The 17,957-nt window shown below is 36.7% G+C and overlaps 1 pseudogene; it reads right to left on the bottom strand.

Moving 5' to 3' along the window:
- Window positions 1–3,422: 3,422 nt before the first annotated feature.
- LOC143408958 (large ribosomal subunit protein uL6 pseudogene) lies at window positions 3,423–4,073 on the bottom strand (annotated as a pseudogene).
- Window positions 4,074–17,957: the final 13,884 nt, after the last annotated feature.

The raw sequence follows: 17,957 nt of genomic DNA, 5'->3' as shown, positions 1-17,957 counted from the left end.
GAGCCCAATGAGAGGCAGCACAGCAAGAGGCAAGTGTTCACAGGAAAGTTGCTCAGCTCATATGGGATCAGATAGCAGAGATAGAGAGAAGGAGGGCAGAAGGGGTCACAGGGAAGATGCTCCCTTCCAGAGCATGCCCTTGGTGACCCACCTCCTCTAACCATGGTGCACCTATCTACAGTCACCACCCAGTCAGTTAAGTCAAACTAGAATGGACTGGATAGGCTATAGCTCTCTCAGTCCAGTCAATCATTTTACATCTGAACATTTCCGCATTGACACAGGAGCTTTTGAGGGATGCTTCATATCTAAACCATAACAGAAGGATAGGGTAGATAAAAAAAGAAATGAGACCAGGGACTTCTGTTTTTACTGAGACTAAAGAAGGTTCAAAGGTTGAAAGCAGAGCCAAGCTTATTACATGTATAGGGTCAAACACATTCCTTCAGGCTGCCCTCTGAATGTCCATTATTTACTTATTCTGTCATTCAGTGATACTTCCCTAATTAGTAGTTTTGATTACTTAGAACTCATTAACATTTTTTTTCTTTTTACCCTCTTTTATCCCAATGAACTGTTCTGCCAACCATACAGTCTAGCATCATCTAAGCCATTTTCATCCCTATATAACCCCTCCCCCATTCCCCAAAGCCAGCTGTTTGGTCAACTCATGAATACCACCTCTGTGTCATCCTACACTTCCAGCCTCCCCTCTCCACCTGAATTGCTGGGACCCAATCTAGACTCTCAGGCCCTCTGCATAGATTCTGTAGCACCTACTTATAGTCTTTATGTTGCCAGCAAATTCCTTCACTCCCAGATGATCCATAATGCAACATTTATTTCCTTTTAAAAAGAAATAAATTCATTTCTAAATCCTCCATCATCTCCTGTTGTCCTGGCAAACTTCCCATAATGTTCATCAAAATTACCCAAGTGATAGGGAAGAATTTGGGTCAGCATTTCTCAGTCTAGAGCTTAAATTGATTTCCTAATATTTCCAACAATATTTTGGCATTTCATCCACACTGCAACAGTAGCTCACAAAAGTTTGTATTTTTCTCCAAAACATTATTTTTCATTTGGAAATAGTGTTTTCAATTATTCACCATGAAGTAAAATTACTTCTTTGAGAGAATGTGACTGGTAGATACTACAGTTTTCCAGATTCTCTGACATGTTACTTTTGTCCCAATTTGAGAGGAACACACCCATGGACAACTCTTCAAACTTTTACCATGATGGGAAGACCCTGGGAAGCAGATCCTGTTCTCTATCATTATGAAATCACCTCAAAACAGTCATTTGTTCCTTTTCCTTCATCCATGGTCCATGAACATGTCAGGAGCTTTCCTAAACCAAGTCTCTGTTCAAACTATATCCTCAATCTGAAATACCCATGGTCTTTAGAAATGAGTCCTCTATTTGTCCTTCAAGGAGGAGTTGCAATGCCAGCACCTCTGTTAAAAGCAACAGCATTTTCCTAATTTAGAGAGGCAATGTATTTCACTTAGTCTTCTTGCCTTCCTAGTCTTCTGCATAGAGTAGGTATCAATTGAATTTTTATTGATGTAAATCATTGCCATAAATGTTGACATTAATGTCAACCACTGATGTTATCATATAATAAATTTAAAATATAACACTTTTTCTCTCCCATGTTCTTTTTCAGCAGCATAGAAAACCAGGCACCAGTAATAGTATTATGAGTTCATTAACTTTGCAGATGAAGAAATTAAGGCTAAGTGCAGTCAATTTCTTATGCAAGATCACACAGAAATAATGAAAGCTTTTTCATCCTCACAGGGAGAAGTCAGGTGCAGAGCACTGGATAGAGTAAGTGAAACACTGGAAACTGGACATACCACTGCAGAAACAATGATTGACAGTCATGTGAACATAGGGTGGCCAAGGATTATGGGTTAGAAACACAGTGTTAAACTCTATGTCTAACTTGCAAGTCTGTAACAATTCTCTTCCCATCTACTAAAGCCCAAATAAGTTATTTATACCTTTTCTCTGTATCTGTTTCAATGTTATAAAATAGAAACAGCAATATCCACACTCTGTGCAACACATATGAATTACAAAGATAAATAATGGGATTAAAGTTGAAGAAAGACATGGAGAAATGGCAATGGTTAATTTATCTGGAGGAAAGTATGTTTCATAAGAGTAAAAACAATGCCTGCTTTTGGTGGCTTCTCAATCTAACTACCCCAAATCCTAAAGCAATTTTGGGCATGTGTCTTTTCTTTGACACTTTTCTCCCTTTCTCAAACTCTCACTCTAATAAGAAATATTTCCAAACTAAACGAAGAAGCTGGAATCTTTCTTTAATTTTCATCTAACAGTTTTGCCATCGGGTTATCAGTGTCATACCTGTGTCTGAGCTACCCTGCTGTTGTGAGTGGAATGTTTGTGTCCCTCCAAAATGCATGTTTCTAACCCCCAGTGCAATGCTATTTACAGAGGGGAACTTGGAGAGCTTATTAAATTTTGATGATTTCACAAAGGTATGTTACTAATGGTGGGATTCAAATCCCTATTTAAGGGGGAAAAAAAAGTCTAGAGAGCTTATTCTCTTTCTCTTAACCACGTGAGGATACAGAAAGAATGCAATAGTTTGCAACCAGAACAAAATCTTTCACCAGCAGCCAAATCCATTAACACCTTAATTGATACTTCCTAGCCTCTAGAATTATTTGAAATAATTTTCTATAAGGCCATACAGTCTACAAAACAGTCATACATCACTGAAGAATGGGCATACAGCTAAAAAAAATGCATCATTAGGTGATTTCATCATTATGTGAACAACATCAACTGTACCTACACAAACATAGTGTTATAGCCCACTACATACCTAGAATTACAAGGAATAACCACTGTCATACACGCAATTCATCACTGACCCAAATGGCACTATATACTGCATGAATGCATTACATTACAGCAGATCAAACAAAAGAAGACACTGATCTAAACCTCAGACAACCAGTTCATTTTGCCATGCTATATTTTTTTTCTACTTTGGAGACCATAGAATTGACTCCTAATGTCATCCATAAGCATTGGATGACCACACAAAGAACACCTCCAGAATGTGGGCCTACATGCCCAGGTTTTCCCCTGTAGTCCCCCATCTCTGAGTTTTCCCTAAGAGACAAAACAACAGTATTTAAAATGCACTTAGAATAAAATTAATATCAGTCTTTCGCTAAACAAATTAAACAAAAATGTCCAATTTCTATATGGCCTGCTCATTCTATTCTTTTTTTTTTCCTGTTCTATTCCTTTGAAAGAACACTAAAGTTTATTCAATCTGTTGGAAAGGATTAAGTCCAAAGTCAATAGAGATCTTTTATTGCATCATTGAAATATCAAATTGACTCCAGGACATGTTTCTGTGACTAGACAACTCTTAGATCTTATTCATCAGCCTGCTGAACAGTTCCTTTTTCAGAAACATAAAGACCATCCAAAAATTTTCTGATATCCTTGTTTTTTCACTGTTGTGGCTTGCTGAATTAAAGCAGCTGAATTTGAAACAAGTTCAATATCATTTCCTTGAAGGATTAATTCATCTTTCTGAGCTTGAGACACTGAACAAGCAACACCTGTCCTCATCTGAACCCTGCAGATACATTTTTCACCCCCCAAAATTTGGATTTCAACAAGAGACTCATTCTCCTGAATAACAACGTTGATGGGGAAGTGAGCATACACAGACCTCATCTTGTAATGGAAGTCCAGTTTAACACCCTTGATCATGTTCTGTGCATGACTACAGATGGTGCGAACAGTGCCAGTTCCTTTCTAGTTCCCCACCATTTGTCAACCCATAGCCTTTTCTTTTTCTTTCCAAGGAGGCTGAGTTCCACATTGATATGATTGAAATCCCTTTGTTTCTATTTTATAACATTGAAACAGATATAGAGAAAAGGTGTACATAACTTATTTGGGCTTTAGTATATTCATCTTGGGCCCTTCACAATAACTGTACATCCCTTCAGAGTAGTATCAACATGTTCTGGAATGTCGACAGTCTGAGTGCTGAGAATGGTCTTCATTCTCGCAGTAGATGTGACAAAGCATGCTCATTCTATTCTTATGGATAGATCTAAGGATCAAGTCAACATTTAATCAAAGATTGCTGAATGAGCAAAGACTCATAACTAGAGGGATGAGATGATTCAGAAAGAACTATAAGTTATCCCAATATGTCCATCTTACAGCAGAGGTTGTCTGAGAGTATTCCTAGTTTAACAATTAAGGATTAAGAGATACAAAAAATTGTGCTGTATATGTGTATTAAGGATTGTAATGCATTCCACTGTTGTTGTATATTTAAAAAATAAATTAATTAATTAAGAAAAAACAATTAAGGTTTAAATAGGCAATATGCTCCAATCCACATGGCCAAGGTAATGCATTCCTCTCTGGATTCAGACGATAATTTCAGTAATTATTAATTTAAGAAAGCACACCAGGATTTCATAAGAAATAATCTCAAGTCCACTGTGATTAACTTGAAAGAATTACCTATCTTTAAATAGTGGTACTCTATCTAGAGTTATTTATTCATTCAGCAAATGTTTATTGAGTACATGCTACATGCCATCAATTTTTGGTTATACAAAGCTCAATGAGAATGGAATAAAAAGGAATGATAAAAAAGTAATTAAAGTGAGATATTATGTTATTAAAAAAAATAACAAGCTATGCTAAAGTATTAAATACACAGATTTTGGAAAATAAATGAATTTATTTCTGCTCATGTTATGGGAAAGAAACATAGAGGTAAAATTTTTATCCTACTTGAAAGATGATATCAATTTTCCTCCCTCTTTGGCTACAGACATACAGTGGAACCCAGATACGTTATTTATGCGTTTTCTCCCTGTGTATTCACAAATATTAGCCAATGTTATTATGCAGTTTTCTAAAGCTCTCTTCCAAATTATGACTTGGAGACCTATATGGTTTCCATGATGAAACTTCAATATCACAGGTTCTTTGTATTCATGCATGCAGAGAAGACATTCCAGTTCTGCGCTCCTATAGACCAGAAGTGACTTATTACTGTCATTGTGTTCTGTAGGTGAAGATGTATCACCTGTTTTACCTAGATGCATAGGATTGAGAAAAGGTAAGGGAGCATATGACTTATCTCTGCCATGGATATAAGGGGAGTAAGTAGGGAGCTAAGTGAGAAGTAGAGGAAAGAACAGTCTACACAGAGAAAAATAAACTTCCTGTGCAAAGTCATTTGAGATCAGAAATCTGTTGGCTCAATTACAAACTGGAAGACCACTGTGCCTAGAATACAGTGAATGAGGAAGAGAAAAGCTCCCTGCAAGGATGCAGAACTATGAAAGGACAAAAGGCAGACCAGACATGAGTGCACCAAAGCAATAAGGTAGGAATTTACGTATAATGCAAAGGAAAGCTTTAAGGATATTGTTAATAGAATAATTATATTACATGTTATAATTTTTTATGAAGGATCAATGTTATTACTTTAAGAGAATGGATCAAAGAAGAGAAGAATGGCCATTTGGTCAGCTGTGCCAGGTGAGAAATGATGATAGTCACTGGTGAATTGGAGGGAACTCTCTTGGACAAGATGAATGTTGTCACTTACTGAAATGACTGCATATTTGATAAAATAGGTTTCAAGAGGAATTCAAAATTGTATATCTCAAGTCTCAAAGTCGTTTAAAATATTCAAATGGAGATGCAATGGAAATTGAAGTACATAAGTCTCAAACTGAGAGGATCCATCCAAGCTTAATGTGTATGTTTGGGAATTGATAACAATCAGAGGAATTGTCATCCAGGGAATGAATCAAATCCCCTGGAAAGAGAGAATTCAGAAAGCCCTGAGACTTCATAGTTGGTAGAGAAGTAGTGAGGCTCAAATGAGTTTAACATGTTATCCCAATTAAAGGAAGTGTCTCAACCAAGTTGTGGTCCACTGTATTAAATATGGCTTAAATTTCAACTAAGATAAAAATCAAGAAATGGTCTTTGGGGTTTGAAATCAGAGTTCAAAATGACTTTCAGTTGAGCCATGACAGAAGCAAACAATTTGGAATAATATGACCAACATATTGGGTATCAGAGAATCAGGTGTTGTTACTTGTTCTTTCTAGATATTTGTGTAGGAAGAAGAGCAGAAAAATGGTGGGTCTAGAGTCAAAAAGAATTTTATTTATAACTCACTTGTGTCACCCCTCTCATATAGGCTTGAAAAATACTAAGCAAGACAAATAAGAATGGAATTTATCATTTGGGGCTGTTTGAGGAACTTTTCTAAGACACTGAGGCAGTTAGTCATTCTGAGTTGAATTTTCCAGTTTCTCCTACAGATCATTTGTCAAAATTTTAGCCTTTCTCTACTCCCAGATCTTTCTTTCCTCATTCAAGTGTCTTGGACATGCCTTCAGACTCTGTACCCCTTTCACACCTTTCCCAAGACAGTTGGCCTCTTCATCAGGTTCTATCAGCTTTGATGGCAGTTTGAACTCCTTGAAAAAGATTAGGCCATAAAGCCCTGCTACGTATTGGGCTCTCAGCCAGACCACAGCTCTCTGGGACAGGGTCCTTCTGCTACTTCTTTTCCTGGTCATAAGAGAGAAGACAGATGACAGTGCTGATGTGACTAAAGCTCAATTGAAATATTAATTACTGAACTCCACTAGAGCTTCACCCAACCTCAATTACCTTCTCATGAGCTAGTCTCAAGGGCCGTTTTCTGCTCACTTATGACTAAATCATATGCTACATCTCTGTTAGTCCTTATCATTTCCAATCTCATTTAAAACCTTTCTATGGCTCTTACAACCGAGGTCTTTGACTCAACTTCCCTAACAAATTTGAAAGTTATCAGAGACACCAGATGGACCTAAGTATCCTACCATAGCCCATAATATACCCTATCTTGTTTGGGTTTTTGTTTTGTTTTGGTACTAAGGATTGAACCCTGAGTCACATTCCCATATTTTCAGCTTTTTAAAATTTTATTTATTTATTTATTTATAATTTTAAGACAGGGTCTCACTAAGCTGCTAGGGGTCTTACAAATTTGCTAAGGCTGGCCTTGAACTTGTTGTCCTCTCATGTCACTGTGATTATAGGAGTACACTAGACCCAACTCCTACCTTGTTTCTTCTTTTTTTATTTTCTTGGTACCAGTGATTGAACCCAGGGAGGCCTAACCACTGAGTCATATTCCCAGCCCTTTTTAAAAAAAAAATTTATTATGAGACAGGGTCTCGCTAAGTTGCTTAGGGCCTGGCCGAATTGCTGAGACTGGCTGTCAACTTGCGATTCTCCTGGCTCAGCCTCCCAAGCCACTGGGATTACAAGAGTGCTGCACCACACCTGGTCTCTTACCTTGTTTATTTACATTGCTGTTGAGTCAGCTGAACCATATTTGAGGAGAAAGTGCTTATGAATATGAATATCCCTCTGACATTTCTATCCCTTCCACGTATGACTTTCTATAGCATAAAACTGTCTTGTCTCAAGGTTTTGGTTTTGTTATTTCCTGCCTATGGCCAGAAGATTAAAAAAATAGTTTCAAAATCAAATTTTGCCTTATTGCTGGAAAAGTATGATAACTTTACCTAATAATTTCTTTGTATTCATAGGATTTTGATCTTGGTAAAGATGAAGTTAAATGAATAATAAAGATACAATTGAAGCTCCATGTAGGTAGATCTGAGGCAAATTCTATAGGTGCAGCATAAAAAGAATGCACCAAATGCAGTCATACCTAATTGTCATTATCTCTTTAGCAAGACTATTATATCCCATCTCCTTTGCACAGGCTCTTGATTCCTTGCTCCTAACTGTCCATAGTTTGCTTTTCTCAATAACTATATTAAATTAGATAAATTAAAGTCTAACCAAAACTAATTTTGCATAATATCCCAGTCCATTTGTGCTGTCTCTAAAAACCTCTAAGCTATTTCTCTAGGCAGTAGGGTAGATAATTATTTACCCTCCCAGCAGCCTCTAAGGCACTTCTGATCCTATGTTTAGAACACAGAATGATTCCATTTGATTAAGAGAAAAAAATGCCCACAGCTTTCCTAAGATAACATGAAAATTCCATCTATCCAAGGGGACTATGTAATTTACTCTCTGCAGATTCCTTCGGATCCTGAAATAATGTGTAGTGATGCATAGGCACATGGTCATTATGCCCCAGATTTCCTCATTTAGGAAATCAATTCTTAAACGTTGGGGATATGCAAATTCAATTATTCCTGAACTGCAGAATGATAATCATGCACTGAAAATTGTATTAGCATATCCATGTAGAGCAGGCTTCTCTTTCCCCAGGGTTTTCTGCCACCTGTTGAATTAATTTGACCTTATCTCTAGATATCTATCAGGTTCCACAAATGACAGGGGCAGAGTAACTTAACCTGTTGTCAGAAGAAACAGCAAAGTAACAAGAGAGAGTCACATCTCAGCAGAATCCTATAGAAAAGAGGTAAAAACTGGAACAAATGCTTAGTCAACCAGTCACCAGATATCCCTGAACAACACACCTTGGCAAACAAGGACTATTGAAATCTAATTAAGAAGTTTCTTTTCAGGTCCACTGGGGATCTACACAACGACACAAGAACAGTGCTTAACTGGCATGGTGCTTGGTAAGCAAGCACTTGGGAATTAAATTCTTTCTTATTGTTCTTTTGAAATATTTCTGAACCACCATGAAATTCTGTTGTCACGATTCAAAAAAAAATGAAGAAATAAATTTAATTCTCGATTTGATTTTAAGGTATCCACAGAGAATAGTATCTTTCATTGTAGTTATCATTCCTCACAGGCTCAGAATTCCACAGTGTCTTGGTATAGTTGTTATATGAGTATGTGTGTATGTACGTGCACGCACGTGTGCACACACACACAGCAGAAAGAAAGGATATGTTGGAGCATAAGTTATTGTATGTATGATAACAGATATATAAATAGTAACATAGAATATACATATATTTTTATTTATTACTCTATTAATATATTACTCTAGGATACCTATCACATAACATCTCCTGCCCCAAGGAGTTATCACATGGTGCACTTGTCAGATCTATTTCAATTCATTGCAGCAATAAAATCTAATTACCTAAGCTTTACTTCTAAATAAGGTATTTATTTATCTGCACCCTCTTTCCAAGCTCCTCTATTTCAGACCTAAATAGCAACAACTGAATTCAAACTGCTGCATGATCATAGGAACAGGAGGACCAAGCATCTCAAACGCCCTTGGGGAGAAGCCCCATGCACCCACAGGCATTCTATAATACTCTACTCATTCACACTGTCCTTCTGGAATCTGTTATAGGATTCTGCAGATGCATCTGCTTATCTCTTGGGGTAGCACTTAATTCTTCTCCAGTTATGCTGCAGGTCTCATCACTAAACTGTAAACTTTTTGAAGTAAGAAACAGTTTCTTATTGCTCTTTATATCCCACAGGTCAAGCACATATAAGGTGCCCAATAAGTAGACAAGTATCTCTGGAAAGAATTGATAAAGAAAACTTAAATTTTATTTAATAAAAAGAGTAGAATATGTTGTTTAAGACCTTAATAAATTTATCTTCTTCATAAATAAATAAATTATTTTATGTCATAATAATTCAGAGATATAAATAATATAAATGGTATGAATATAAATTATTTTGTCATGATACTGCAGAGATATAAATAAATATGAGGCATAAATAATTATAAATTCAATATCATCTATATTTGTGTATCAGAAAAGAATATAAAATGTCATTTAGATTGGTTTTAGAGAACAAGTAAGCTTTCTGATCTTAGTTTGTTCTGTTCTTTTTCTACGTTATAATCACATGAGCGTTAAACCCTTATCTTCCATTTTCTACCCATCAGTACTGATCTTTTCTCATTCCTTTCAGGGCAACTGTAATTCTCTCATCTGTTGTCTCCACCTCCACCATACCATCCACACAGACACTTTTCTACCCTACCATCCCTTCCCTGGTCTGCACAGCCAAGTTTTCATATGCTCCTTCAGATCATTTGTTACACAACTGCTGGGGAACCTCTGTGTGATGGAAATTGTACCCTTCCAGGTACACAAATAAAATTTGAATTTTGTGAACATTTCTTTTAAATTTTGTATACATTATCTTTTCCCTGAACAAATGATTGCATGAGCAAGTCACCAAGACATTTTTAAAGATAATTTAAAAACAAATTTTATTATCTAACATAGGCATAAGATTTTATAGCAACAGAATTAATGGATACCCAGGTTTTATTGCAAGAGAGAAGAAATTTCTATGTTCCTTTATCTGTCTTATAAATATATTAAGAGAGCATCTTAGAGGATAATAAAAAGTTTTGCTAAAGGTAGCAAAAATATATAATAATATACCTGTTATAATACATACAATAACTTGTCTCCAATATATCCTTTCTTTCTTTTTCTCTTCAAGTAGGGAAACAGAGGATAGGAAAGTTGAAGAAGAGGGAAGCCTTAAACCTGACTTTTCTTGCTTGAAGAATTATGAAAGACAGGAGGAAAGAAATAGACCACAGATCCAGATACAAATGTTGAAACTCTAAAATGTCTTAAAAAAAAACAGGAAAATATCTTCTCAACTCTGGAGTGGGCAACTATTTTTGAGATATATAAACTAGCTGTGTAAAAAAGAAAGGTCTTGCAAGGTCTTGAGGCCTCCCATAGCTTTCATGCAGTTCACAAATCCTGAGAAGCTCCTGTGTGGTACATGATAAAGCAGACAGTATCACAGCCAAGAGTCAGTGGCTTCATGTTGTGACATAACTTGACAACAGAGTGAATGCAGAATGAGATGGCAGATATGAACAGGGACAGAGACCTTTGCAACACCTGAGAATGCTGTGGTCATGAGCTTATCAGAAAAAAAAAAAAATCTATGGATCCCCAACTGCGTTAAGAAGGCAAATATCCAGTTATAGCAGCCAACATGAGGAGAATACCCATGAAGAGGACCAGGTATTGGAAAAGGAAACGGATCAAAGTATGTAGGTTTTGTGGCTTTGCCTCCAAAAATTAGCTTGGGAGGTGGAGCCAGATCATACAAAACCTGGTGTGCCAGAAGATTCTGACTTTATAACGTGTACAATGATTTGGAAAGATGAGGTGGAATGTGGAAGTCTTAACTGAGAGCTGATGATGACCTACTGTTTGATATTTGGAAAAGATAACTGGCTAAAATGTAGAGCAGTAGTTTCCAAATGGTGGCTCTGACATAACTTGACAACAGAGTGAATGCAGAATGAGATGGCAGATATGGACAGGGACAGAGACCTTTGCAACACCTGAGAATTCTGTGGTCATGAGCTTATCAGAAAAAAAATCTATGGATCCCCTTACTGCGTTAAGAAGGCAAATATCCAGTTATAGCAAATCAATGTAATAGATTCTCACCAGAATCATTTTTAAATGAATGGAATGAGATAGCATGTATCAAACTGAATCATACATTATGGGCTTAAATATTATTTTGTAAAAGTTCATTTCAGCATGTATTGCAAGTTTGTGTGTGTGCACATAAATGGTTCACTAAAATGTAAATTTTATTTCATAATATAGATGACAAGTGACTGAAAATAAGAGACTGGAATTGGAGAAACAAGTATGGTGGTAGGGAGAATTATAAGAAAGTGTTTACCGTATTGGAATCTGAAAAAGTGTTTTTGTCTTGTTTTGCTTTTAATTAAATTAGAGGAAATACTTTACTTTCATCGTGTAGTTTTGTTTTGTTGTTTTGTTTTGTTTTCCAATCCAACACCAGCTTTAAAGTGCTTCACTTTGCAAGACTGTTATGTTTTGGAGACTATCAATCGACAGATTCCAAAACATAAAACTTTAGTCCACATTTAAATGTGCATTTCCCCTTTGATATTCACACAGTCATTGTTTCCACATACCTATTATATTCAGGTGACACAACATAAGAAAGCTAAATCTGGGTTCAGGTTCCTACCCACCCCCCCCGTCCAGCTAGCTATGGGAACCCCAGCAACATTTTCAGTCTCTCTGACACTTTGATGAGGAGACCATCTGTTGCATCTGAACTGTTCAGTATGGTCGTTTGTTTTCTTACTACACTTAATAGTATGTGATTCTATTTGTTTATGAACATAGAACTTACTTTTGTGAGATTTAGGATCAGGACTCACGGCATTTGTGTTTCTATCCCAGGACATTCATTGAGCTAGGCAACCATAACTGTCCAGTGTGCAAAGAAATATAATTGCAATAATCATATGTCCCAACAAATGCTCCCAGAAGGGTGACTCAATCCTATAATCTCTACTATTGGCATATAATGTGTGTTCTTACGTCTTTTACACCCCCACTGGTGATAACTTTCTACTCTGAGAAGGGAAGAATTTCTTAGTCTTTAAATATTCACTGTAGCACAGTGGTGTACTTACAGTAGAAACAGATATAACTCTCCATTACATACCATTGTGTAGTTTGCTTCTAGCTCAAGCCTCCAAACAACTGAGCCACGGGAGCATAAAAGCTTTCTTAATGGGGTACGAGAATAATCGTGGAGGCTAAGATTTGAAAGAGTCAACAGGTTGAAGGAGGGAACCATCACTGTGAGCCTAAAATTCTTTCCACTGTTTGCCCTAGGAATTCTCCTTTAGTGATTCTTACTTGACAAAATAAGAATCTAAGAAGCCCAGAAGATTGTTGCAGTTAAATGGATAAGATACTATGCATAGTCTTCAATGGTCTCAAAACATCAAGAACATTTACAAAATGGAGTTCAGGACATGTTCATGAAGAGAGGCCTTGGTACATGCTGCAGAATTTTAGTCAGAGCTTGTTAAGTGTTTATATCGCAAAAGCAAAGACAAATTGCAGAAATAAGCCTTTGCCTTTGAATTAGTTCAGAATAAAACCTCTTAGCAAAAGAGCCAGGGAATGGGAAGAAATTATTTAATATGATAAGAGGTATCTACAAAAAAAAAATCAAAATGAAACTATGTTTGCTATTTAAATATCTAATAATTCCTTCTGATCGAGAAGAGACAAAAATATCTTTTCTCACTATTTCCATTCAATATTTTCCTGGAGGTCCTAATCAACATTCTAAAAGGCAAAATATATGTGGGTGTTGAATAAAATTGCCATTTTAATATGATATGTTTATATGCATGGAAAATATTTACATCTATATGAACAAATTTGGAAATATGTAAGTGTAGTTAGCCAGGTCAATGTTTGCAGAAATAATATAAAATGTATATTTATATATACCAACAGTAGATGATTAGAAAAGAAAAAAATTAAACTTAAAAATGTTTAATTTTTAAGATCAAAAATAACAAATATCTGAGGCCTAGGCTATAAAAATGCATTCAGTCTCTTTCTATAGAAAAATTAAATCACTTTTATAATAAATTGAAAATGTCCAAAATAAAAGAGAATTATGATATATTTATGAATTGGAAGGTAAAATATTTGAATATGTAACAACTCCACAAATGGACCTATAGATTTAATGCAATCCAATAAGAAAATTCAGCACATGTGCTTGTATAAATTTACATGCTAATTCCAAAATTTATATGGAAATACAAAGGACCCAGAAAAGCCAAGATAATCTTGGAGGAAAGAATCAAATTTAGAAAACTGACTCTAACAAACATCATGTCTTAAGAAGTTTGACTAATTAGACTACAACAGCTATGGTATATGAATAGACAAGTTGAAAAGTACAGAACAGAGGAGGGCACGGTGGTGCTCGCCTATAATTCCAGCTCAGGAGGCTGAGACAGGAGGATCTTGAGCTCAAAGCCAAAAAGCAAGGCTCTAAGCAATTCAGTGAAACTCTGTCTCTAAATAAAATACAAAATAGGGCAAGGGATGCGGCTCAGGAGCCCCTGAGTTCAATCCCCAGTACCAAAAACAAAAGAATAGAAGACAGAAGAGATATCAGAAACAGACCACACAACAGGGTCATTTCATTAATGTAAAAAGTGACTCTGCAATGAAGCTAGGAGGTGGGGCTTAATATCCAACAAGGATCAAAATCCAGGAAATAAAAAGAACATTTACAAATCATAATAAAAAGACAAACTACAGTAGAAACAGAGGAAAGTTTTTTTTATTACTATTTTATTTATTCATTTTATGTGGTGCTAAGGATAGAACCCAGCGCCTCCCATGTATGAGGCAAGCGCTCTGCAACTGAGCCACAACTGCAGTCCAAGAGGAAAGTTTTTAAAATGCACTTTAAAAATAAGAAGATATCTAAGTATGTTCAGTACATACTATAGAAGTGTTTCACCTCTTCAGTCATATCAAAGAAATGTTACACTGGAAGGAGATAAAAACAGGCAAGTAAGACTTCTTTCAAGTCTATTGCAATGGAGGAGAGAGATTAAACTCAACTTCACTAAAGAAGACAGGGGAGTTGTAAGCACTGAGGTGAGCTAGTGGGAAAGAATTGGAGGATATTAGAGGGAGAGTGTGATTAGGTCATCCGTGTTTGCTAATCGGCATTTATGGAAGTCAGACTCCTACCTCCAACAGTGACTGGGATCTATCCTTCTCGATCATTCTATTGCAAAGGATGGCTCCCTGGTCCTTGAGAAAGACACTTCTGGGTTGTAAAACTGGAATGAGACTGGAAGAGGATGTGCAACCTAAAAACAGGACAATGCTCCAAGCCAGAGGAGTTCTGTGGCTAACAGTCTAGAAGAAACCTGCCTTAAGTTTAATCAAGTTAAAGGGAATGTAATGGGATATCCTAGATATTAGTGACTCCATTTTGGTTCTGGAACCACATCTTGGCCCAGGGTCAGGGCTTATGAGCTGCCAAGAAAAAGAAACCTGGGGGGCTAGGGATGTGGCTCAAGCGGTAGCGCCCTCGCCTGGCATGAGTGCGGCCCAGGTTCAATCCTCAGCACCACATACAAAGAAAGATGTTGTGTCTGCCAAAAACTAAGAAAAATAAATATTAAAATTCTCTCCCTCTCTCCCTCTCTCCCTCTCTCCCTCTCTCCCTCTCTCCCTCTCCCTCTCCCTCTCCCTCTCCCTCTCCCTCTCCCTCTCTCTCTCTCTCTCTCTCTCTCTCTCTCTCTCTCTCTCTCAAAAAAAAAAAAAAAAAAAAGAAAAGAAAAAGAAACCTGGGATACCCTGTTCCCATGTCCCTCCCCCGTCAAGGTTCCTAAATACAGAAATCTGTTGTTACTTGACCATCTGCACTTGTGGTCAACTCTAGCTTACTGCACTTAAGGCCATTTCCAGATTGCTCTTGTTCCTTGGTTAAAAAAAAAAAAGATATAAAAACATTATTCAAATAACTCTGGCTGCTGCACCACTCTACTGGGAAGCCTGGTAAGCTTTACCCATCAATAAACTCTGCTTTCTAAACCTGAGACTCTGTCTCAAGAGATTTCTTCAAGCATTCTCTTCTAACAGAATGTTAATAGCATTTTGGTCTTTCTCAAAATTTTCACTAATTTTTAGCATATTTTTATCAATTTACATTAAAACCATTGATGAATTTCTACAGTTGGTAGTCAAAATCTAAGTGAATTAAACAGGTCAAAATGTCCCCCAAAATATCTGGTCCATGTAAACATGTGTGTTGAATGAAATGAATGAGTCACTGGATTAAAACTGGGTATGTTAATCATTGGATAAAAATTGGGTCTGTTCGTTAATCCTCTATCTGCAAGTGTGAAATGATATCCTCCTTATAAAATACATATCAGGGAAGAATTAAACATAATGAATGACAGGTACTGGCACCTCCACTTCAGGACATAGAATCCAAATAACTGAAGAGCAGCCTCATACCAAGGTGGATGATTGTGGTGAAATACTGAAGTGGGCAGACAAAGACTTGGAACCCAGAGACGTTAAATAGTGGAACAGAGGGTGAAACTGTGCACCTCAGCACTAGTGCAGCACAGGGTAGGGACAGACATGAAAAAAGAAGATTCCCATTGGCACGAGACTAGACATCTTGCAGAAATACAGTCTAACCAGATAATGGGCGTGGGACCTGCATAGCAAACTGGTATTAGAGAAGTTCTCTGCACTTCCCAGCATATTCTCATGACACTATAAAAGGGAGCAATCTTGAGAAGGTCTTTTGTGACCTTATGGTTCTGGGAGTCAAAGACCCCTACATTTTCCTGTCCACAGCTCCCTATGGCAATATTGTTTAGTGGGCAACTGCCATGAAAGGCAATTTGGTTCCCATGGAAAAGCACAAACCCACAGAGAATTATATGTGGTGGGAAACCAGACTGCTATGTACACAGAAACAGAGGATTCTTCCCCTTGAGAATGATTATTAGGGAAGCCAGTGGCAAGAGTCTGAGAGGATGAGCAGTCACATGTGATTTTGCATGAGAGTTACCCCTTGGAACACCACAGCCATGGGGCTAGCCACCCCTCCCCCAAGCATAGATAGTGACATCTCTGTAGCCTCTCTCCAAACTCAGAGTGTGCAGCAGAAAATGTGCTAGAGTCCTTGACATGCTGCAGCACTTAATGCCTTACTCTTGGGGTGTGCAGTACAAAGGTTATCAGAGAGAACCTGTTCCAAACAAATTCCATATTACCTCGGTAACATGCTGCAACCTCCACACCTGCCCTGCTCTCAGAGTGTGCAGACCAAAAGTCTCCACAGTAAATTTTTGCCTAGGGAGCTTTGAATTCCACCCTTCCTCATTTATGGCATGCAGGACAGCTGAGGGTTGGCTACAAACCTCTCCCTCTGGTAGTTTACAAACACAATAAAGCAAAGAAGAAAGGAATGGGAAATTCCAACTTTTACTCTGTCCAAGGGACGGGACATATGACCCAAGAAGACAGATCTTCTATTCTTGCCCACATGATAAAGCACCTTGGAAGAGAGGAGTTTTTACTTTTTTTTTTTTTTTTTTTGATTTATACTTTTTCTTATTGCTGTTTTTTCACTTGGATATATATTTTTTCTCATTATTTCTTTCTGTTTTGTTCTTTTAATATTTAACCATCTTTTTTCTTCTTTTTTTCTCATTACTGCCGACCAAGATGATCATTCCCAGCAAAATTAATCCTTTAGACTTCGAGAAGAAATAAAAGACTATTACGGTTAGCATAAACTAAGAGAACTCATGACTACTGAAACAACATTACATAAGGTACTTAGGAGAATCCTACACTCAGAAGAAAAAAAAAGATCAACAAAATCATGAGTTCAGTAGAAGAGTAGATAAGCAAATGAGATTAGGAAAAATCAAACATCATTAATAGAAAAAGCCATAAAAGAAGAACAGAGAATATTCAAAGCAAACAGAAGAAAAACAATAAATGACAGGAACAAATGTGTACTTTTCAATAATAATTAATTCTCCAATTAAAAGATGCAGACTGACTAATTAAAAAAAAAAAACAAGTTCCAAAAATATTCTGACAGAAACAAACTCACTTCATCTGCAAAGCTATACACAGACTAAATGCAAAAGGAGGGAAAATAATACTCTAAGGAAATGGAATCTTAAAACAACCAGGAGTAGCTATACTTATATTTGGCAAAACAAAAAAAAATAATAAATAGGATAATTCATTAAGAGGATATAATGATTATATATTATATATATTCCCAAATATTGAAGCAACCAATTTTATGAAACAAATACTACTAGACATAAAAGGGAGAGAACTGCCCCAATATAATAATGGTTGGCAACTGTAATACCCTGCTCTCACCAATAGATAGATCATGCAGACCAAAATTCAACAAAGAAATGTCAAAGTTACACTATCAATCAAATGGACTTAACAGACATCTACACTACATTCCACCGAACAGCTGCAGAATACTTATCCTTTTCATCAGCAAATGGCACTTTTTTTTCAAAACAGATCATATGTTAGGCTATAAAGCAAGTCTTAAAT

Source organism: Callospermophilus lateralis, chromosome 1 (genome assembly GCF_048772815.1).
Source record: "Callospermophilus lateralis isolate mCalLat2 chromosome 1, mCalLat2.hap1, whole genome shotgun sequence".
NCBI lineage: Eukaryota > Metazoa > Chordata > Mammalia > Rodentia > Sciuridae > Callospermophilus > Callospermophilus lateralis.
This window is presented reverse-complemented; position numbering and strand designations above follow the sequence as displayed.